At 39.9% G+C, this 25,201-nt stretch overlaps 1 pseudogene; it reads left to right on the plus strand.

Annotated features, from left to right (window-relative positions):
* Window positions 1-11,512: 11,512 nt before the first annotated feature.
* LOC114905849 lies at window positions 11,513-19,959 on the plus strand (annotated as a pseudogene).
* Window positions 19,960-25,201: the final 5,242 nt, after the last annotated feature.

Here is a 25,201-nt window from a genome sequence, read left to right on the forward strand (position 1 = left end):
CATTTAGGTTAATTTCTTTTATATTTCTGATAATTTATATAAGTACTTAATTTCTTTCAAGTCAATTAAATAGAACTCATTTACAAATTAACTTTGGTAATATCATCCACAGGTAGAGACATATCATATTTATAATATACACACATAGACATACATACATCCAGAGATCTTACAGTTTTATTTTTAAAACTTAGTCATGAATTGAGTATTCCAATATAAAACTCACCAGTTTATAAATAACAGTTATAGTAAGTTAAGTTTACTCGCTTGAGTTTTTCTCCTTTTTTTTCTCAGTCTCAGGAATTAGAGATGGTCTTGATAAGGTAAGTGTTCCTGAGAGCCCTGCTATAACATTTATATCTCAAGGCACAGGGAGAGAAAAGCAAGTTCTTTTAGGAGGACTTGTTCCCTCAGGGTCAAAATTCTGAAAAGATATTTTACCAAGTCAGCTTTCTCTAACTTAACTGCGTACGCAATAAAAGAGCCTCATTTCGGCCATTTTCAGGGTGAGATTTCCATTAATTTCCAATTAAGTAAGTACTTGTAAATATAAGTTTTGTATGTATATTAGCCTGGATGGGGCGTTAGTTGGAGGCTGGCTTTTTGACACACCTTGTTTAGGAAAGGCATTAGGCCAACCTCCCACATAATCACCCAGTCCAGACAACTCAGTGTCTTTCAACTGAGTAAATCCTAGCGTCTTTCAACCAGGCTCGCCCAGTATCTTTTAACTGGGGGACACCGTTTTTCCCAGTGTCTTTCAACAGGACTCCCACAGTGTCTTTCAACTGGGGGGGCCAGGTACCTGTTATACACTGCCAAATAAAACTCAATTTGGATCATAAACCAATAATCAGGAGATCCAAGAACCAGGAGAGGCTTACTCAAATTTGTCTGAACTCACTGAAAAGGTGGATGGGCACAAGGGGTCCTGCTGGTATCAAGGTTCCAGATCCTTGTAGAGTTCAAGCTAAGGAGAGAAGTCTGCTCTGGGTCTCTTCATGGTTGCCAAAACTGTCAACTGAACTAAAAACGCACTATGTGAAAACTGTGAGTTTCAGTTTTATTTGGGGACTTACTGAGAACTATAGCCTGGAAGACAGCCTTTCAGATAGCTCTGAGGAACTGCTCTGAAGAGGTAAGAGAGGAAGTCAGCATATATGTGATTTTGGCAAAGAGGTTATGTGCAGCCAAGCACACTCTCGGTAGAAGGTTGCTACTAGTCATGAGGAACAGATATCTTAGTTAATGGTTATCATGCTTTTCTAAGTAGGGGAAGATGAAAGAATCCAGGTTCATAAAAAATTTCTCCTGAAAATATCTAGCTATGTGAAGACCTGTTCTGCCAGTTTTCCCACAGCACAGAGTGCCTCATTCCTGATCTCTATCCTGAACTCCTTTTAGGGTGTGTGGCTAATGACTGCAGTGGCTAATGACTCAATCCCTGTACAGCCAGATGGCCATTGACATTTTTTATTTGACAAAGTGTATTTGAAATCAAGCACACATCTTGGTAGAAGGTTACTGCTATTTGAGAGGAAAAGATATCTTAGTTAATGGTTTTTGTGCTTTTCTAAGTATGGGAAGATGCAAGAAACTGGGTTCATAAAATTTTCTCCTGGAAGTATCAAACTATCTGAGGGCCAGTTTTGCCAGTTTTCCCGGGGCACAAAGTGCCTCATCCTGATCTTTGTCCTGAATTCATTTCAGGGTGTACTGTAGGTCAGCGACTGCAGTGGCTTAATAACTTGATTCTTGTAGAACTGGATAGTGGGCAACATTCTTTATTTTATGATGCCCTCCCTTTTGGTCTTAATTTTGACCAAGGTTTGGGAAGCATTTCATGACCATTTTGTCCAATGGTGCTAGGAATGCTCATTCCTAGGTCAGCAAGATTTCATTGATAGGCCACTCAAGGTGCTACTATTGAACTAGGCCCTGTTAACAGTAGCCAAAAGTCTCTGGACCACCTGTCTTACTAGACAGCTATGGTCCAGGAAAAGATTCCTTCTTGTTGCTCCTTCACATATCTAGAGTTACACATTACAATCATTGATCTTACAGAACTATATTTAGTCAATTGTTTCAAGTAGCCTAGTCATCATTATTATTTTTTTTACATCTTTATTGGAGTATAATTGCTTTACAATGGTGTGTTAGTTTCTGCTTTATAACAAAGTGAATCAGCTATATCTCCTCCCTCTTGCGTCTCCCTCCCAAACCTCTAGGTGGTCACAAAGCACCGAGCTGATCTCCCTGTGCTATGCGGCTGCTTCCCACTAGCTATCTATTCTAAGTTTGTCATACATTTGGTAACGCAAGAAACATTAGTCTTGTAAAATAGGCAGAATACAAGTAATATAGCTAGTAACATTAATAAGGTAATAAGTAAGTATTTAAGTTAATTTCCACTGGGTGTGGCCCAGTAGCTCTCCAGCTCATATGACCAGTCTGTTCTGTACTATCTTTAAGGGAAATGATATATTGGCATATATGTTGTACATAAAGTTCAGCAAAGATGTCTACACATACAAGGTGAGTGGTGGATCATTGTGACCCCTTACAGGATTGATAAAGGAATGTTACCTTCTAAGGAGCTACATGGCTGGCGCCAGAAGTAGAAAAATTGATCTTTATGATTGAGCAGATATTTCTGCCATTGGGGAGGTCTGGTTAATGCATAAAGCAGATACACACTAGAGGGGAGGAAGGAGGCCAAAGGGCAGAGAAAAGGTTTTATGTGTAAATTTTTCTTGTCTTAACTTAAAATGTGAATTTTTATTTTGTCACCTGGGAACCTCGCTTGCCCTCCCAAGACCCTCTGGCTCCCTTCAGTCCAGCTGGGCACTAGGAGTAGGAGGCCCAAGGCCAAACCAGGCTACAGGCCAGGGAAGGAATGGCCCTGTAACCTCCCTGGGTACCCCCACTGTGGGTCTTCTTGGGCTGGCCCCCCAGGGAGTCGTGCTTCTCATGCACAGTGCTCCCCAACCCCAGGGAAGCCCAGAGAGCAGGGGGCCTCTTGTGAGCTGTGGTGATCGGTTTTTCTCTATGCAGAGCCCCTTGCCTGGGACACGGTGAGTGCTCAATATATGTTTATTTTCAGTTGAGTGTTGATTCAACTTTTATGGCTTGTGATTAATCCTTTTTCTTCTGTTATAGAAGCTCCCATTGTTGACTATCCAACTGTCACAACACCATATTGGAACTTTAAAAGTTCTGAAAACATCTTGGATCTTTTGTCTGCTTGAGTATTTATAAACTCATATTATTATCCTTTTATTTTTTTGCATTTTTTTCCTTGTAGCAAAGCCTTAAAATATTCTACATCTTCCTTGAAACTTTCTCTCATTCCTCAGTTCACACTGATTTGTCCTCTCCTAAATCTTTTTAAGCAAATAATCAGACTGTACAGTTCTTACTTGGTGGTTCTCAAATTATTCACATGTGGTAGTTTTGATTTTTGTTTGATGGTTAGGCTGTATCTTTTTTTTTTCTACATCTTTATTGGAGTATAATTGCTTTACAATGGTGTGTTAGTTTCTGCTTCATAACGAAGTTAATCAGCTATATATATATACATATGTTCCCATATCTCTTCCCTCTTGTATCTCCCTCCCTCCCACCCTCCCTATCCCACCCCTCCAGGCGGTCACAAAGCACCGAGCTGATCTCCCTGTGCTATGCGGCTGCTTCCCACTAGCTATCTACCTTACGTTTGGTAGTGTATATATCTTTTATCCTTAAGCAAATATGAGGGTCTTCAAAAGTGCCTATGGGGTGGGGATGGGGGAGTGACTGCAAATGGGCATGGAAGATCTTTTAGAGATAAATGTCCTAAACTTAGATTATGGTGATGGTTTGTACAACTCTGTAAATTTACTAAAAGCCATTGAATTGTAGACTTAAAATGGGTGAACTTTATGAATATAAATTATACCTCAAAGAAATACTTTAAATGCCTATGGAGTAATAAGTAAAGAATAGTGGAGATATGATATATTTTGTGGGAAGACTAAAAGGAAAGGTAGGTCATAATGATAAAAATACAACAGCCTGAGGAATTGACAAACTCTCTCCTTGACCAAACTTTAGGCAGGCTCTTCTAAGCCCCCTTTACAATTAAGGCCTTGTTCTGGGACCCTGTCCTGTGATCGTGTCCTTGGCATGCCTAGCCCAGTTTTAGCAAGGCTCCTGTGAAGTCATCCCCCACCCTTGATATCTGATCACCTTGGCCTGCCTCTAGCAAAAATTCTGTTGTCAATTTAGCAAGAATCTCCCTCCCCTTGATGTCTCCTCTTAGTAATTTTTCCATCTGCTGACTCTCTCACTCTGTTCTTTGGCTATAAATCCCCACTTGTCCTTGTTGTATTCATAATTGAGCCCAGTTCTGTACTGAAGTCTCTTTTCCCCTATTGCAAAAAATCTGTCTTTACTGCTTTTGTCTGGTGTCTGGCTCTGTTTCTCTTTGACAGAAGGCATTCTCAGACAGTGCTTCTAGTAGTATATATCAGTCTGGCCTGCTGGCAGGAGGGCAATTTTTTTAAAGACCACCTAAAATGCCTACTCATTCATTCACGAAATACATATTGAGGGCCTACTTGTTGCCAGGCACTGTGCTAGATGCTGAGGAAACAGATGCGAGCAAAAATCATCTACAAGGTCTCTGTCTTCATGGAGCTCATAATCTAGTAGGGGAGCCAAATAGCATGCAGATATCTATACAAGAGTGCACTTGCCAGTGAGGACAAGTACCAGGAAGAAGGGGTCCATGATGCTATGAGGGCCTATAAAATAGGGAGATTTGACTAGTCAAGGTGGTCAGGAATGTTGCTCTGAGAACGGATTATTGAACTGAGAGGTAACAGAAGAATAGAGACTAATTAGGTTGGAGCTGGGGGTTGGGGAGAAGGCTTAAGGCTATGTGTTCAGAGAGAGCATGGTGAGTAAAAGGGACTGAAAGAATGCCAGTATGGCTGGAGGTAAGAGGCAGCGGGAGAGCAGTGTGGCCAAATTTCCATTTACCTATCCATCCATTGTTCATTCATTCAAAAAATATCTATTGAGCACTGATCATGTGCTAAGTCTCATGTGAGGTGTGACTGTTAACCCCAAAATGGAACCATTTATTTTCCACAAATAAATCATGACCCCCATAGGGGCCTGTGTCAGGAGTGAACACTTTGGGGGTTAGGGTAACGAGTGGGGATAGAGTCTCAGAAGGAAAGAAAGTCATATTTACTGAGCACAGGTTGTGTCAGTTCCGTGGGATCCTGGGAAGCTCATTAACCCCAAGAGGATTCCTGAAGCTGGTTGTGATCTCATTACCCAGACACTCTCAGAGGCATCCCATTGCCTATCAATAGAAGGACATACTGCTTACCCTGGCTGTCACTTCCCTCCATCTCCTAAGGTCTTGGAATAACATTGTTGTCAGAAAGTTGTGAGTAAAATACAAATGTTATATATGTATACAGCTTCATTTGAGATGAAATTTAGGAGTTAAAATTCTAGAAAATAAGACATATTGCATATTAACCACAATAAATAAGATCTTGAAATAAGTGGAAAGGGATAAAAGATAACATTTGTATGCCATTATCACTTGAAATAATATTATTATTCTTATGCCAAAGTATTCTCACCCCTGCCCCAACCAACACATTATCCAGGCTGGAGATTCTGACATTATTTGTAGAGTCCTGAGCTGGCATTCAATGCTCCCCACTCCATGGATCCAAACTACATTTCTAGTCCTCTCTTCCAAGCCATCTGTGCTCTTGGAAAACTACACCATTGTCTGTTCCCTCAAGAGACTCCTGCATTCTCCACACCCCTTTAACATGCTAGAGTTCAATTTTCACAGGGTTTGGCTCTCACACACACATGATGTCATTGCATCCTCAGATCAACCCCATGAGGGAGCATAGTTACTCTCATTTCAGAGAAGAATAAACCAAGTCTCAAGGAAGGGGGAGGACCAGCCTTATTTTGGTAAAAAAGCAGGTTGCTGGAAATTAGAGAGGAGTGGAGAAAATGCAGTTGTTTTTAGATTAAATGGCAAAATGAATATAATTGTTAGTTTATACTCATGTTACATGTTTATTATGAAGTCTCATTAGTGGCAGTGACAGGAATTTGCCCCTCCCCCTCTAGCTCTATGTCTAGATTCCTTTCCCCTACTCTTATCTATTTTGTGGAGGAAGAGTATCAAACAGGGCGAAAAGGAGGGGTGCCAACCCTGGGGAGAGGAGTCTGGTTAAGGCAAGCCACCTTTCCCCATGCAGAGCCCCTTGCCTGGCACACAGTAGGTGCTCAATATATGTTTATTTCCAGTTGACAGTTGGCTTTATTGTTTATGGGCTGTGATGATGCACTTTCCTTCTGTTCTAGAAGGTCTCACTGCTGACTAGATCAAGGACAAATAGTTCCCAAACTATTACAGCATTATCTTCAAATTTACAGAAGTGTATGTGAGCTGGATAGGAAAATTTGCTACATATAATGTTGGTTCTTCCACTTGTTCCCAATTCAGTATTTCTCAGTTGATGTTAGTTTACTTTTTTTGGTTAGAAAAACAATTTTATTCTCTGCAGAATATACTGAAAATGTTTTACCTCTTCTTTGAAACCACTTTTTACTTCTCCAGCCACCCTGATTTCTTATCTCTTGGTTCTTTTTGAGCAGATTTTAAATCCCCCTTGGTTGGTCTCTTATAGTTTCAGATGTACTCATCTTGTTCATTCAGTGTTACCACTAAACAAATACTATGGCTTCCACAAAAGCTGATTGAGTAATACAAGAAGAAGAGCAGACATGTGATGTCTCTTATGGGGAGAATTGTTAAACAAAACCAGGGGACAGAGAATGGCAACTTTATACATTGTTTCCAGTAGTATATATAAGTCTGCCTTTTGAGGGGAGCAAATTATTTGAAATCTCTTATTAGTTATCTATGGCTGCATAACTACTTACCCCCAAATGCAGCAGCTTAAAACAACAAACATTTATTATCTCACGTATTTCTGAGGGTCAGGAATCTGGGAGTGGCTAAGTTGGCTCCAGGTCTCTCATGAGGTTGCAGTCAAGATGTCAGCCAGGGGGTGCTTCCCTGGTGGTGCAGTGGTTAAGAATCCACCTGCTAATGCAGGGGACATGGGTTTGAGCCCTGGTCTGGGAAGATCCCACATGCCACGGAGCAACTGAGCCCATATTCCACAACTACTGAGCCTGCGCTCTAGAGCCTGCGCGCCACAACTACTGAGCACGTGTGCCACAACTGCTGAAGCCCGCGCACCTAGAGCCCATGCTCCACAACAAGGGAAACCACCGTAATGAGAAGCCCATGCACCGCAAGGAAGAATAGCCCCCACTCGCTGCAACTAGAGAAAGCCCACACGCAGCAATGAACACCCAATGCAGCCAAAAATAAATAAATTTATATTAAAAAAAGAATATACCTATAAAAAAAAAGATGTCAGCCAGGACTGCAGGCATTTGAAGGTTTGACTGGAGTTGAAGTAGCCACTTCCAAGATGGGCTCAGGGGGCTTGCAAGATGTCTCAGTTTCTCACCATGTAGATCTCTTCGTAGGGTTGGTTGAGAGTCCTTATGACACAATTACTGACCTCCTCCAGAGTGAATTAACCTAGAGAGATCAAACAGGAAGCTGTGAGACCTGTGACCTAGACACACCCTCGCTTATGTCATATTCTTTCAGTTGGAAGTGAGTCCAACCCACACTTAAGGGGAGGGGAAGCTGCTGCTGTCACCATCGTGTTGTTTCCTTACAGCAGAAGCAACAACAAAACCCTGAAAAATTTGCTTCTGGTATTCATAGAGCATGGTGGGAGGTGGGAACAGGGATATCAGAGAACAATCAGATGACAAAACAGATGTAAAGAGAAGAAGCTTTAATGGTGGTGGCCCTGGATTGGGAAAGACTGTGTGGGACCTGGGCTGCCCATCCAGTACTCCTCAGTATTTACTCTCTCCTGTCTGTCTAGGCTTGTGTCTCTGTTTTGATAGGTAAAGACACCAGGCCAAAATATGCTTCCCAGAGAGCATGGAAGAATACAACATGCATCTCTGATAGTAACCTAGGAAATCCAAAAACTGAAAGGAAATCCCACGAATTGATTTGAAAAGAATGTAACGGTCTTTCTTTCAACCCAGGTTCTATCAAACCAATTCATTGCACCACACAGAAATGGTATTGAATTTACCACATCATGTACAAAATAGAACTTATTTTCCTTTTGGCTGTTAAATTTCCAAAGGCTCTCCATGGCATGATTGAGCTGTTTGTTTTATTCTAAATTTAAGAAAGGAGGTTGCAGGGAGAGAGGGAACTTACATTTAATGAGTAACTACCATATGCCAGACATTTTATATATATTTTTGTATTTAATTCTCACCACCACTCTGAAAATAAAATACTATTACTATCTCCATTTTACAGATGAAGAAATGGATATTTAGAAAAGTTAAGTAGTTCTTTCAAGATCATTCTACAAGTGAATGAAATAAGCAGGACTCAAATCCAGGCTTTGTTTAACTCCCAAGCCTGTGGTGTTTATTAGGGTGCTTCTTTTTCAGATGGTGAGCTTTCAAGCTTCAGCGTCATGTTGACTTTAATTGACTAAGTAGTAGAGTTATTTTTTCATTCAATGACAATGAATGTAAATACCTTCATGGTACATAAATAGTATTTATTATTATGAAGTGTCATTAGCATTAACGCCCTAAACTCCAAGGCTCTAACTGCTTGGTTACAGAAAATTTGATGTTCTATAGATCAGTGCCTTTCAAACTTAAATATGCATTCAGATCACCTGGAGGAATCTGCTGAAAATGCAGACTCTAATCCAATAGATCCAGAGTGGAGCCTAAGATTCTACTTTTCTTTCTTTTATAAATTTATTTATTTATTTAATTTATTGGCTGTGTTGGGTCTGTTGCTGCGCACGGGTTTTCTCTAGTTGCGGTGAGCGGGACCTACTCCTCCTTGCGGTACATGGGCTTCTCATTGCAGTGGCTTCTCTTGCTGTGGAGCACAGGCTCTAGGCACGTGGGCTTCAGTAGTTGTGGCACACGGGCTTAGCGGCACGTGATATCTTTCCGGACCAGGAATCGAACCTGTGTCCCCTGCATTGGCAGGCGGATTCTTAACCACTGTGCCACCAAGGAAGTCCCAGATTCTGCTTTTCTAACAATCTCTCAGGTGGTGCTGATGCTGTTTGATCTCAGATCATACTTTGAGTAGCAGGACTATGGAGTACTCTGCCATAACTATTTTTGGAATCCCCAGGGGTGCTTCTAGCTATCCAGGAATTTGTAGTCACAGATCAAGGATGTCTAGCTGAGTTACAACTCTCAAGCTTCTGGCTGTAGCTATTTTAGGGAGGTTCTCCTCTACACCAGAACTCTGCTTATGGTACCATTTCTATCTCCTTATATGAGTGGATTTGGAAATCTGCTATGCCAGATATTACTGGATCTGCATGCTATTGTAGTCCCTTGATGTTAACCGTAAATGCTGGCTGATGAACAATAGCAGCCAAGAAGAGGGTGAATCAGACAGGCAAACACTACAGCCTTTTCTGCTGCTTGACAGGGAAGAGAGTGAGGGATCCCTGGACCATGGTTAGCATGGTTCATTCTGTAGGACAAGCATATACCTGTGGTGTAGATGAAATATCTGCATCGAATCACAGCTTGATGGCACAGGCCATGGAAAGTATCCAGCTCAGTCCCCTTGCTCTGATTCCATGCTTTTCAGGCAAATAAGTGATCACTGAAGATGGTAGTCAGGAACCATCATCTCTGCTAATGGTTCTCCCAGGGTTGGCAAGTGTTTAACAAGCATGCATTCTAGTCATTCATTCAGATAAACAATCTGTCAAAGACTACTAACACTAATTAGTAACTTACGTGAACCAGATACTGGCTAAGATTCTAGAGATATAGTATCTCTACTCTCAAGAAAATTTCAGTATGGAGGGAGACACAGACAAGTAACCTACAGTACATAGTGATGGGTGTTAGGGTTATTATCAGAGCCCATAGCAGAGCCATCTAACGCAAATTTTGGATGGGTGGGGAGGAGGCAGGGCAGTGGTGTGCTGGTTAATGTTTAACGATCAGTTCTCTGAAAAAAATAAAAGCCCTGATTTGTTAGTGTTTGGTGATTTTCATGGTGGAAATGCTCCCATCATGACCAGTTTCAAGCTACCAAATTGATGTCACTGAACATAGAGTTGTGCATAATAGACTCTTGAAAGTCAGGATAAGTTAATTCTAGCACACCATTGGGATAGAGAAGGCTTCCCAAAGTGAATTATGTCTAAGAAGAGATTTGAAGGAAAGCTAAAGTTAGTCCATCAAATGTGGAGGACAGACAAAGGGATTCCAATTAGAAGAAACAGCAATACAAATAACTCAGCATGGTCATAGGAAACATGTTGCTTTGGCAATAAGTGTTGATAGTCTGAATTAAAGTGTAGGAGGGAATAGTGTTAAATTTCCCAGTAGGCAGACTAAGCATATATTGATATTTAGGGCACCAGAAGGGTGGAGGAACCAAGGAAAAGAAAAAATTAGTTCTGATGAAATTATTAAGTGTATAATCAATAAATTTGAAAGAAATGTCAAAGAAAAATTATTATAACACTTGTTAAAATGGTAAGGAAGACTTCATTCAAGATTATTGCAACAGGGGAGAGACTATTGCAGCAAGGGAGAGAGACTGAACTCAACTCCAAATACCACAATGACAGCTGGGGATTTATAGTCTATGAGAAGAGTGAGGGGGTCAGTGTATAGAAAATTACTAAGAGGAGACATCAAGCGTGGGGATATTCTTGCCAAACTGTCTTAACAGGATTCTTTGCTAAAGGTAGGCCAAGGTTGAGTCTTAGTCAAGAAGAGGGCTCAGCGAAGCCTAATTAAAGTTTGGTCAAGGAGGGAGTCTTTGTCAGAAGCTATTTTAATTTTAACATACATGTGAGTTTAGTACTATTGAATTAGAGCAGAAATGAGAGTACCACAATATTTTTAATTCATAGGGCTTCTGGTTCTGGGGATGGGGAAAAGACACTTGGAAAGAGTCAAAAGATATTAATGCTGTAGAAATAGTAGAATTTCGTGGCTGATTAGGGATAGAGGAGAAGAATAAATCAAGAATTACTCTGGGGCTTCCCTGGTGGCGCAGTGGTTGAGAGTCCGCCTGCCGATGCAGGGGACATGGGTTCGTGCCCCCGTCCGGGAAGATCCCACATGCCGCGGAGCGGCTGGGCCCGTGAGCCATGGCCGCTGAACCTGCGTGTCTGGAGCCTGTGCTCCGCAACGGGAGAGGCCATAACAGTGAGAGGCCCGCGTGCCGCAAAAAAAAAAAAAAAAAAGAATTACTCTGGTTTTCTAGCTTCTGCAAGTGATTGAATGGTAGTGCCCATGAGATAGGTAACATTGGAAGAGGAGCACATTTAAAATGAAGATGATGACTCTGCTATCAGACATGTTCGAATTTGAAGTACTTGAAGAACATCAAGTGGAGATGTCCATCAGACAGTCAGGTATATGAATCTGAAGCTCAGCAGAGAGGATTGGTCTGGAGTTATAGTCTTGGGAGTCACCAGTACATAGGCTGTAATTGTTATCATGAGAATGCCTCTTAGGGAAAGGTTATAGAGTGGGAAATGAGAAAAGGGTCAAGAAAAGATCCCTGAGGAACCCCAGCATAAGGAAGAATCCAGCAAAGGGGACTGAGAAGGAGTGATTAGTGGAGTGAGAAGAAAATTAGTAGACAGTGGTACCCCAGGATTCAAGAGAGGAAACTGTTTCAAAAAAGGAATTCAACTGTTAAGGCATCAAGCAAGAAGACAACAGAAATGTGTCCACTGGATTTGGCACATGGAGGTCTTCAGTGCCCTTGACAAGAGTAGTTTCAGTGGTGTGATAGAGATTCCATTTCAGATAGAGAAGCCATTTCAGAGTACACTGAAGAGTGAATGGGAGATTAAGAAGAGGAGTCAATGAGAATAGATATTTCTTTAGAAAAATTTTACTCTCAAGAGCCATTGAGAAATTGAGTGGTAGGTGGAGAGGAATATGGATCAAGTGAGGGCTTTTCAAAGATGAGTGATGCTAGAGCAGGCTTAGATGCTACTATGATCTATTAGAATGATCTATAAAGAGAGATAAGGATGTAGGCAAAGTATCTGAAGACACTGGACAGGAATGGATGCAGAGTACAGGTGGAGAAGTGACCTTAAACAGCAGGCACTCATAATGTATAAACTCAGGCACAGGCCTTATTGATAGAATGTCTCACCGTCTGTGGATAGGCGGAACATCAGGACATGAAAATATTGTAACATTTAGACTCTTCTGGTGTTTTTTAAACCAGTATTCATTAATAAACATTAACAAAACAGTTGTGTCACCTTCAGAACAGGGAAATCCTCAAAACAACAAGGGACTTATTTGTCTTTCATTTAACAACTATTTTTTGAGTAAACTGTGCCATGCAATGATCTAAATGCTGGAAATAAAATAGTGAACAAGTCATACCTGATTATTTCTCTTATAGAGCTTAAAGTGTACTGGAAGAGAAGTATATTAAACAAATAATTGTAATACGGTGTGATAAAGGCTATGATGGGAGAAGTACTCTGTCAACACTTTACCTTATCTGGGAGTGGAGGAGTTAGGGTCAGAGGACTTCTAGAAACAGATATTAAGTTGGTATCTGAAAGATAAATAGGAGTTATCCAGAAGAATGGGGTCAAGAAATAGGGTGTGAGGAAGAGTTCCAGGCAGAGGTAACCGTATACATGAAGACCTTGACACCGAGGGAGTGTGATGCAGTTGAAGAACATAAGGTCAGTGTGACTGGACTGCAGAGAGTGGGAGGCAAAATGGTGGAAGAGGAAGCTGGAGAGGTAGCAGGGACCAGATTACACAGGGCCTTATATACTGTGTTTCGGATTCTGGTATTTATCTCAAGACCCAGGGGAAGACATAGCAGGGATTTAGGCAGGGAAATGAGCCTGACAGGATTTACATTTTGAAAACATTCTAGCTGCACTTCTGAGAATTGATTGGAGGGGGCAAGAATGGAGGGATGACTAAAAGAGTTGAGAGGCTATTGCAGTTGTTTGGATGAGAATCATGGTGACATTTGCTAGGATGGTAGGGGTAGAGATGGAGAGAAGTAGAAGTATTTTAGAAGTATTTGCAAATTAACAGCTCTTGGTAAAGAATTGGATGTGGAGAATGAGGGAGAAGAACGTGTCAATGATTCCTAGGTTTTTGGCTTGAACAACTGGTTGGATGAGGCAATGGCAGCTTTTACTGGGACAGAGAAGAAAGGCAGAAGAGGAGGCTGCAGATGATCAAAGTTTGGTTTTTTAGAAGAACTAACTCACTATCATCATTCTCTTACCAGATGCATCTGGTAAGACTCCAATCAAATATAATTCCAAGAGTATCTGAAAAGCTCTAGTATTACTTTTATCTTCTTAATATCTTGAGTGCCTATGGATGGCTGAAGGGTTTAGCTTATGTTTTTTTGTCTTACTGTGTTTGACCTTCATAATTCATTTAATTATACTTCTTTTTCTGACCTCATTATTGCTTTTTCTGAACCACTTCTACCAAACTAGACCAATGGTGCATTTATGTTCATGCTGAGTTCAACTCTTAGTAGGGACATGAATTTATAGTAGGGACGCTGTAGATGTATGCTTCTTATATTTTTAATATGGATTTTTTTTAAACATATTTACCTAAGTAGATAGTAATAGATTAACATATTCTCACCAACTAACTTCAATAATTATCAATTTATAGTCAATTGTATTTAATCCATCCAAACAGGATGGACTTTAAAGAAATCACTATTATTCATAAAACAATTAACAATATTTCTTAACATTATATTTCCACTTAGTGTTCTAATTTTCCTGAATGCCTAATTTTCCTTTTACAGTTTCTTTGAAACGGGATTCAAATAAGTCCATACATTGTATTTTGTGGATGTCTCTTAAGTCTCTCAATTCATTGGTTCCCTGTCTCTGTTTTTATTTTTAAATTATTATTTCAATTTATTTGTTGAAGAAAACAGGTTGTTTATCCTGTAAAGTTTCTCACATTTTGGATTTTGCTGATCACATCTCTGACGTGTTGGTTAACGTATTCTTTTGTTCCTTATACTTCCTGTAAACTGGTAGATCTAGAGCCTTGATCTGATTCAAGATTGATTTTTTGGGGCAGTAATATTTCATAAATGTTGTGTGTATTTCCATCAAGAGGTACAGAATATCTGGCTGAACCTCTTCTTTGTGATATTAGCGGTCATTGATAGTCATTACCTAGATTCATTATTTCATTAGGGGTTTATAAGATGGTGATATTCCAATTCTATAATTCTTCCTTCATTTACTGGTTGCAATATGTCTATAAAGGAAAAATTCCTCTCGAAAGCTATTTCATCACTCTGAGGGACAGCTTGGATTCCCTTAGCACCATCCTCCAAAGGTGACCAATGAATATATTTTTCAGAGTCATTATTACTCATGGGTTTTTAACATTTTTGATGTGTTTCAATTCATAAGTTCATTGCAGTTATTATTCTTAATGATATTCAAATTGGCATTGTAGCCCTTCTCAAGTTGGTTCCTGAGTGCTTTTGACACTACCCCAATCATCTTTGATAGCTTTCTTGCTTTCTGATATGATAATTAATAAAACCATATGAATAAATAATTTTAAATATTTATGACATGTTAAGTGCATGATTGTGGCTCTAAATTACCATTTAGTTATGCTTTGTATAACAGGATATAAACACTACCCTCATCTCCAGTCTACGGAATGCTAAGTTGACACACAAGACAGTCAAAGCTTCCTTTCATTCAATATCTGACTAATTTATGGCTTTACAGAAAAATAAACAGCCAGCACATGATTTCATCTCCTAAACAAAGCATTTACACTTATCTAAATATGTTTTTTAAATGAGGTGGAATTTCTTCCTTCTTAAAAATATGTTTCTGGAACTACTAAAAAATTTGCGTTTTCTAAATAGCTGATAAAAAACATTCCTCCATATTGTTGAAGAAGGGAGGCACTGGGACCACCAGTAAGACTTGGTTTAAGTATGCCAGTCAGACTTGACTTCTTTCCGTCCTGCTGCATCAGAGGCCACGCTCTCCTTTTTAGTTTCTTCTTTTTTGCAGCCTTTAGTGTCTTGGTTAGCCACCCCAGTCCCAGTGGATTTCCCTTTTGCTCCTCCTTTCCCTCTTGTTTGCACATTTTTCCTGAAGGTTTATTCTTTCTTGTTGCCTTTTGTTTTTGGCTTAGTCTCAACTTTGGAAGGAACAGGTTTGGCTACAACCTGTGAATCTCCTCTTGGGCTCTTTCTTTACTGCCTCTTTAGCTGAATTGACCTTCTTCTTAGAAATCTTGGTGGTGGCTTCAGTGAGGAAGATGCGTGCCTGGGTGCCTAGGAGTCTTCACAAAGCTGGGCTACTTTGCTGCTGCCAATCCCATAGCCTGAACTCCTGGGGCCCAAGATGGGAGTGGATCAGATGTCTGCCCATTATTTTGATTTAATATCAGGAATCTCTCTCTCTCTCTCTCTCTCTCTCTCATCATCCTCTATCACTATCATCTGTGTACTCATCCCTCTCTCTCCCTTTTTAGGTAAATGGTAGCATACTATATGTGCTTTTCTCCACCTTGTCTTTTTCACCTTAACAATATACCAGGAGATCATTCCAAAGTAGTATATAGAGTATATATTCCTCATTCTTTTTACAGCTACATAATACTCCTTAATGTGGATGTATTGCAGTTGATTCAAAGAGTCCTTTATTGATGGACATTTGTTTTTTTTAACCTTCTGCTATTACATATAGAACTGCAGTGAATAATCTACTGCATATGCTTTACTGTTATTTTTGCCAGTGTATCCTTGGGATACATTCCTAGAAGTGGGATTACAGGGTCAAAGGGAAAAAGCTTTATGTAATTTTGCAAGATTCGACAACTTCCCCTCCATTGGGGTGGTACTATTTTACATTCCCACCATCAAAGCATGAGAATGTCTGTTCACAGCCTCACCAAAGACTATGCGGTCAAACCTTTGACTTTTTGCCAATCTGATAAGTGAGAAATTATATCTTATTTTAGTTTTAATTTATACTTCTCTTATGAGTAAGGTTGAATATTATTTCATATATTTAAGAGTCATTTATATATCCTTTTCTGAGAACTGCCTTGACAGTTTAAAAAACATGTTCAATGTGTTTCAATCTGTTATAGTCTTTTTTTTTTGGTATAGTCTTTTTTTATGCTCAAGTTCTATCTTAGGCCAGTGGAAGACTCTTCAGGCTATCTCCTGTGTCCTTTTGACATGACCTCAGCATTCCTTTATTTTTTACCCTAGTAATCTTTGACCGCTTCTTTGCTAAATGATATGACAAGATATTCTAGACTTATCTTGTACATTAAATGCCTGAGAATTGGCATCAGCCATTTCTCTAAGCTGCTGGAGGAATAATAATTCTATTTGCTAAGCCTCATATCCACATGCACATTCATAGCACTTATCATCACCTGACATTACAGTGTGTATTGTCTGATTCTTCCTCTATATTCTAAGAATTTAGAATGTAAGCTACATGGAGGGTTAACACTTTGTTTTGTTCACTAATGTATCTCGAACACCTAGAACAAAACCTGATATACAGAGGTTCTCAAAACCTGCTTCTTTCCATTTATCAGAGGTCATGATTGCAGCCCTCTACATGAGGAGATGGGTGATCATCCGGAGACTGAGCCCAGGAGTCACTATCATTCATTCGTTCATTCCCATGTACTGAATGGCTGGTATGTAACAGACAGTGTTCTAGGCAAGTTGGTAATGTTTGCATTAGGCCTGAGGCTCAGGCAAAACCTCTAGCCACACTGATCAGGCAGAAATGATTCCTCTTCAATGTCAAACTTGAGCTAAACTAATAGGGTCAAGTAACCACCTGGAATAAAAGGAAATGGTGGATGGGACTTCCCTGATGGTGCAGTGGTTAAGAATCCACCTGCCAATGCAGGGGACATGGGTTCATTCCCTGGTCCAGGAAGATCCCACATGCCACGGAGCAACTGAGCCCATGTGCCACAACTACTGAGCCTGTGCTCTAGAGCCCACGAGCCACAACTACAGAAGCCCGCAACAAGAGAAGCCACCACAATGAGAAGCCCATGCACCGCAATGAAGAGTAGCCCCTGCTTACTGCTACTAAAGAAAGCCCACATACAGCAATGGAGACCCAACGCAGCCAAAAATTAAATAAATAAATAAATAAATCTTAAAAAAAGGACACGGTGGGAGTATTTTCTTCCCTCAGGACTCCTCCTTCATGCAATGAAGACATGGCACCAAAGCTTCATACATTAAGCAAATATATGTATATTTTACTTATTGTTTACATTTCCAGATGCTGTCTATGATAGCTGTATTCTATGTAGTTTACATCAAACTCATCTCTTTTATGTGAGAGGGAAATCAGAGTAGGCCAGGACTAATATTTTTTGAAGTCTTATTGTGTGCCAGACATTTAAAAATAGATTTTCTCACTATATTTTGTATTATAGTCTCCTGGAAGATAAAGTAAGGAGGAAAAGAAAGCACATTTTTAAAAGACTTTATTTTTTTTAGATCAGTTACAGCACTTTTTTTTTTAAAAAAAGGAAATAGTATAAGGATTTTCTATTCTTTTCCTAGCTCCAGGAGGTAATTCATCTTACAACACAGAAGAGTCAACAGGTACCATTTGCAAAGGATTTCCCATTTATTCCTCACACCACTGTGGTAAAGTGAGGGATTTTGTCACATCCACTGAGAAGACTGAGGCTCAGAGAGGTGATAACATATAAAACTCTATCAGTCATTTCTAGATTAGAGCAGTGGTTCTCAAACTGTCTTGTGTCATCTGTATAACGTGTAAACACTAATTACTGGGCCCCATCTGGGTGAGGCCCAAGAATATGCACTTCCAGCAAGTTCCCAGGTGATGCTGATGCTGCTGGTCCAGGGACCACAGTTGGAGAACTACTGATGTGAATAACAAACAAAAATGACATTTACTTTTTACGAGGATCTAGAGAATCACTGCGAGCTGAGAGGGCTGTTGGAGGTACATGGCCTGGGGTCAAAGCAAAGAGGATACAGAGTGCAGTGTGCCCAGGCCCATGCTTTGCGCCATTGACTCAGACAGTGGCTGACACTATGTCACTCTCCTAAAGTGTGAGGGGACCAGTCACTGGTCCACAGAACTGTTCATGTGGCATTGTGATTTCATCATGTCTCCCGCCCTGGGGAGCCCTGTGGTTGAGGGATTAAGCACCAGCCTCCCAAAAGTCTCCCTTGATCTTAAGAGCTATTCAGGTTACTTCTTATTAAATCCCTAATTCAGACCAGGCTATGGGAAGTTAGGAGAGGTGAAGTAAATCAGGGACACTGTCTTGTAAATGCCTGCTCAGTAGTGAAACCTGGAATTACAATAAAGCTTTCTCACTGTGTCCCTGAAACTACCAGAGATCTGAATGCTCTAATCTCCCTGTGCAGTCGATGGTGGCCAGGATATTACTTTTTGATCATTTTTTATAGTGAGCTGTATTACTTGTAAGTGATCCTATTACCGAAAAATTTAAAACGTCCTATGGCAAATAACAAAAGCAATAACATCCCAGCAAAGCTTGTCTGAAATGGTTAGAGTAAATATTTGCAAATTAGGGCTAATTCTCATGATATATGAAAGCATTCTCAGCAACCAGTATAGAGAGATGGACAAATGATGCTGTGGTAAGCAGCCTCTAAGACGGCTCCAATGAGCCGGAGCCTCCCTTCCTGAGCGGCGCCGGGAAGCCGGGGACCCCTTCCTGGAGCCCGGAGCCTGCGGCCCGAGCGCCCCCGGGGCCTTATTTGTACGCAGCGCGCCTTTGTACGGAGAGACTCTGGCGGAGGTGCCCAGCGGTTCAGCGAAGCCAGACCCTGCTCCACTCCCAGGAAGAGGAAATTTCCACCCCTGCAGCTGTCTTGTGACTCACGCTGCCACCCCAACCAGTCGGAAAGAGTGGGAGTATTGAGTGTGTACTGTACACTGAATGTACAACAGTGGGTTAATCACACAAGCGCATCATACAGGAAAACGCACTTGTATTTGAACAGTGAAAAGACCCTTAAACAAAGGTTTGATCTTGCCCTTTTACCCAGGCTTTTATGGGTTCCTGGCTGCACTCTTCTCATTCACAATGTGGGCTATGTTTCAGAATCTGAACCATGAGGTTCCAAAATATCGTGACCAGATAGTCCAGGACTTATGGTTTTTCCAAAGTCAGTGACTGCGTTGTAATATTCATTCAGTCTGTCTGATCCAGATTCCTATAAAGGGTACATTGAAGACCTAAAGCCATATGACTTAGAAGAACAGAAGAATCTCACAGTCTGTCCTGATGAAGTGCCTTTTGAACAGAGAAGTCCAATTTATGTTGCATGTCAGTTTTTTACTGTCTTACTTCAAGCATGTGGTGGTGTGGATGATCCTGAGTTTGGTTATACCAGAGGAAAGCCTTGTATTCATGTGAAAACAGAGTAATTGAATTAAAGCCTTAAGGAGAACCAACTATAGAATGTATTTTGAAGGATGAAAGCACAGCTACTCTATCAACTTATCCTCCCAATGGAATTATAGGAATAAAATATTTTCCATATTATGAGAAAAAACTGCATGTGAGGTATCTACTGCCATTAGTTGACATCTAGGTCACCTTTGACCCTGCAGTACCGTAAAAGAAGTAACAGTCAAGTGAAAGGTAGATGGATTACCCAACCGAAAACACCAGGATGTTCTTGACAAGTTTTTAGGACGAGTTGTGTTCAAAATCACAGTGTGTGCATAGTAATGAGTTAGGATATCTCCACAGACTAAATGCTATGTTGTCTGTCTTTATTTTGTATCAGCTGGACCTACCATTCTAGAATTATGAGACCACCCTGGACAAAGGTAGGGTGGTACATGACACTGGGGTAACATCATAATGTGCTTCTAGATCATAGTGTTCAATGTCCTTTGAAGTAACTGCCTGTTGCCTCTGCTGCCTTTTGAATCAGTGGACAGTCACCAGATAGGGACTGTGAACACTTGATTTGAAACATGTAGAGTGGGGGTCTTGTCCCATTTTGATGTGGTTTAATTGCCAAGTGTATAAACCTTAGTGTGCTGCCCTATATAAATATTTTATAGATTTAACACTGGTTAAGTGTCATATTTTCATGCCAGCAAAGTTTAGGCATAAAATGGTACCTGACCAACATCAAGTGACTTTATAGCTGCAAGAAATGTGATGTATGGAGAAGTTCTGTGAGGAATAAAAAGGAAAATAAAAGTGAGTTTGAAAGGTTTTCTTGGTGTTTGTGTAAAATTATTTTTTACATGTTGAATTAGTCTGTGGATCTTTTTGATTAAGAGCACAAACTTTTTGTTGTAAAACATGCAAAAAATGTAGTGATGGGATTGTTTTTAGTGGTGGAACTAAATCTCTTACACATTATTTTAGGCCATAGATGAAACAGCATTTTTAGGGTAGCCAGTATGAATATGCACCTAATTTTTTATGAAATTAAGTTCATAAGATTTAAATTGTATGATACTTTATGAAATATCTTATTACTGCTTTTATTTAGCAGACTGTGAACCTTAATAAAAAATATAAATTGTTAAGAACCTATCTAAAAATGAGCCCTGAGATGAGAGCAGCTATAAAAAGATCATCATTTTGATTCTGTGTGTCATCTCTTTCTATGGACTTGATATGATTGTTTCTTTCAGTCTAAGTTATTTTTCAAAAAGCAAACCTGTGTTTTTTTAATTGAGTTATAATTAACATATAATGTTATATTAGTTTCAGGTGTACAACATAGTGATTCAATAGTTTATACATTATGAAGTGATCACCATAATAAGTCCAGTTACCATCAGTCACCATACAAACTTATAACAATATTATTGAATATATTCCCTATGTGTACATTACATCCAGGTGGCTTATTTATTTTATAGCTACAAGTTTGTACCTCTTAATCCCCTTCACCTATTTCGTCCAGTCCCCCACCCTCTTCCCCTCTAGCTTATGTTGTCTGTAGAGGTGAAGCAATATATATCCACTAGTCCAGCACACAGAACCTAGGAAGAAGACATATTAAAGGGCCATGAACGTGAGAAAGAACCACTTACTTAGGTCATCCATTTTCAAAATAAAGCGAGATTTGACAGTGACTCTTTTTTTTTTTTTTTCCGGTATGCGGGCCTCTCACTGTTGTGGCCTCTCCCATTGCGGAGCACAGGCTCCGGACGCGCAGGCTCAGTGGCCATGGCTCATGGGCCCAGCCGCTCTGCCGCATGTGGGATCTTCCCGGACCGGGGCATGAACCCGTGTCCCCTGCATCGGCAGGCGGACTCTCAACCACTGCACCACCAGGGAAGCCCGATAGTGACTCTTGATAGAGTCCCATTCCTTAAGTCTGTAATTGAGATAACTAAGTTAGAACATATGGATAGATTAAGTATCCAAGTGAATGAAAAGAAGTAAAGGGAAAATATGTATATAAATTGTGAAAAAAAGAGATGGCTCCAATGAACCACGCTTCCTAGTATTCATGCACATGCATGCGTAATCCTTGTACTTGAGTGTGGGCTGGGTTAAGAGAGAGAAATAGTGAAGCCTTGAATTACTCTAAAGCTTTGTCCTTTGTGTCTTGAAGCTGCCTGGGCTCTGAGTGCTCTAATCTCTCTAGGGGCTGGCACTGGATGCTCCCCAGGGTATTGCTCAATTTCTATTACAATGGACTGTATTATTTATTTATTTATAAATATACATAATATTTACCATTATAATCTTTTTAAAGTGCACAGTTCAGTGGTACAGTGCATTCAAATTGTTGTACAACCATCACCACCGTCCACCTCCAGAACTCTTTTCATCTTGTTCCATGCTCATTAAACATTAATTTCTTGTTCCATTAGCCCCTGGTAACCACTATTCTACTTTCTGTCTCTATGAATTTGACTACTCCAGGTGCCTCATGTAAGTGTAATCATACAGTATTTAGGGTGTGTGTGTGTGTGTGTGTCTTCTTTCATTTGGCATGTATCAGAATTTCATTTCTTTTTAAGGCTGAATAATATTCCACTGTATGATAGTCATCCATTGGTGGACATTTGGGTTGTTTCCATCTTTTGGCTTCTGCTATTAAAGAAAACCAGAGCTGTATAGTAGTTAAAGTATTAAGAACAGATTTTATACAGGAACTATTGTAATAAGAGTAAAGAAACCTCAGATTATAACTGAGCTCAGTTCTGAGTACATCATGGACAAATACAGGTTCATAGCCTAGGAGCAGAGTGGGGAGTCAGTGGATGGAAAATTGGAGCAGGGGAGGAATTCTGGTTAAACCAACCTGACCAGGGTTCTTGCTGAAGGCAGGCCATGGTGATCAGATATTGGGAGTGGGGATTCTTGCTAAGTAGACTTAGCAGGATTTTTGTCAAAATTGGGCTATGCAAGGATGAACACAAGAGTCCAAAGGTTGAGACCTAGTTGAGAAAAAGGTTCAGAGGAACCCGACTAAAATTTGGTGAAGGAGAAAGTCTTATCAGTGTGAATAATACTGCTATGAATATTGGTACACAAATATTTGTTTGAATCCCTGCTTTCTCTACTTTTGGGTATATACCTATAAGTGGGATTGCTAGATCATATTGTAATTCTATTTTTAATTTTTTGAGGAGCCTCCATACTGTTTGTCACAGCAGCTGTACCATTTTACACTCCCACCAGCAATGAACAAAATTCTAATATCTCCACATTCTCACCAACACTTGTTATTTTCTGCTTTAAAAAATATAATAGCCATCCTAACGGGTGTGACTTCTATTTATTTTAAAAATAAACTTTATTTTGAACAATTTTATATATAACTGTATAATTTTAGTCAATAATATTGAAAAATGTAAAATACTTTGTATGGCAGGAAAAAAGAAAAATTATGTGAAAAGCAGAGAGGAAATATTTGCAAACTCCATGGGGTTTATATTTCTGCTATGTTAGGCAGACTTACTAACCAACAGGTCAATGATGTCAACAGAAAATTCACTAGAGGACCAATATTTGTGGCTAATAAACATTAGCAAATAATAGAAGTCATATTAGTGAAATAAGCAAGTTGCAGAATTATATGTATAACATGATTATAATTTTGAAGAATATGTGCATTTTAGTATATTTTATGTAAATATCTGATTATATGTAATTATACATTAATAAATTACATACAGAGAAACACACCTGAAGAATAGACATCTGTCTATTTTCAGTGAATATCTTTGGGTCAAGGACTGAGGGTCAGCACTTCCCTGGTGGTCCAGTGGCTAAAAATCCGCGCTCCCAATGCAGGGGTCTGGGTTTGATCTCTGGTCAGGGAACTAGATCCCACATGCCACCACAACTAAGACCCGACACAGCCAAATAAATAAATAAATATTAACAAAAAAGGACTGAGGGTCAGGCAGATGGGATTATACGATAATTTCAATTTACACATATACATATTTGCCTTGTTTGAAATTTATACTCAGGACAATTTATTAAGATAAAAATTACTAAAGAGCAAAAATATGTGACCCAACTGATGAAAATTATGTACTCATATGTTATGTTTTGGAAATGTGTTCACAATATACTTGTTTGTTGAGAAAAGAGTAGGTTAAAGCAACTGATTTGACAGTGTATCTGTGTATGTGTCTGTTTCTATGTCTCAAACGTCTTCACACATGCAGCTTTCTCTTCAACTCAGGCAGGAGGTTGATGTCTAGTTTTAGGGCTTAGAGACCGCTGAATGTCTTATATTCAGAGAGATTGCTGCCAGCGGGTGGTAAATTCTGCAAAGACCTGGCTGTGAGGCCAAGGCCAAGTCCCTTCTCCATTCTCTCCTCCACTTGCAAAGCCTCTGGTACCGAGACCTTCAGAATTGCAACTCTGATTCTGATCCCTAGGCAGCATCTGTCTTCATATTTTTCTCTTTTCTAATGAAAAGTCATTTTTTTAGAGTAAACAAAATGTTATTTTTAAAGTTGCTTGTTAAGCAGTACATATTGTATATGTGCTTGAAAGATTTTTTTTATATAAAAAGACTAAAAGCATATCTATTTAGTTTCATATATGCGTTATTCATAGATCTATCAACCTCTCTCTTGCCCCGCCCCTTCCCCCACCCCCAGTTCTCATCAAGGTCTGCTGACCTGTCCACACTGTAGAGAAGGCCCCCTGGAAAAAGCAGGTGGTTTAAGCCCCCAAGTATCATACCACTGTAATGGCTTCCCAAACCTTCCACCTGCCTCTCTCCAGGCCACTTTACACACAGCTGCCCATAGTAGTTTCCCTAAAGTGGACCCTGATATAATTACACAAACACTCTCAGAAGCAATCCACTACCTACCAAGAGAACTTCAAACTCCTTTCCCCAGCTTGCATTCTCTACCCCATGGATCCAGACTACGTTTCCAGTTTTGTCTCCCAAGTGCTCTGTGTTCTGGGCAACCTGCACTGTGGGCTACTCCCTACAGTACTCCTGTGTTTGCTGTGTATCTCTTGAACTGAGTGGGGATCGATTTGCACAGACCTTGGCTCTCGCACCTACATGGTGGCATTACATACTTTGATCAACACTTTGGGGGAGAATTGTTATCCTCATTTTAAAGTTGTGGAAACTGAGTGTTGGGGAGAGTGAGAACCAGCCTTGTCTTTGGGAAAGATACTTGATTTACAGAAGTAAGATACCCACTGATAGCTTGGTAGTGATAATGAACTGTATTATTTTGCTCTATAACAAAGAGGAATGGATATGGTGCTAGTAAGTGCTTGATATGGGTAATATTAATATTTTTTCCTAGAATTTAAGTGATACCTCTTTTTTTCTTTTGTAGAACATTTGGAAAATACATTAAAACAGAAAGAGAATAGGAATAAACACCCTGAATCCTACACCCTGAACAACCCATCCCTTTCTAGGATTTGCTGACATCTAGTGGTAGAGCCAAGAATATCAAGTGACCTATAAATGAAGATAGGTCGAGATGGGGTAAAA

The sequence above is a fragment of the Monodon monoceros genome, unplaced genomic scaffold (assembly GCF_005190385.1).
Source record: "Monodon monoceros isolate NGI ecotype Baffin Bay Population unplaced genomic scaffold, NGI_Narwhal_1 Super_Scaffold_22, whole genome shotgun sequence".
NCBI lineage: Eukaryota > Metazoa > Chordata > Mammalia > Artiodactyla > Monodontidae > Monodon > Monodon monoceros.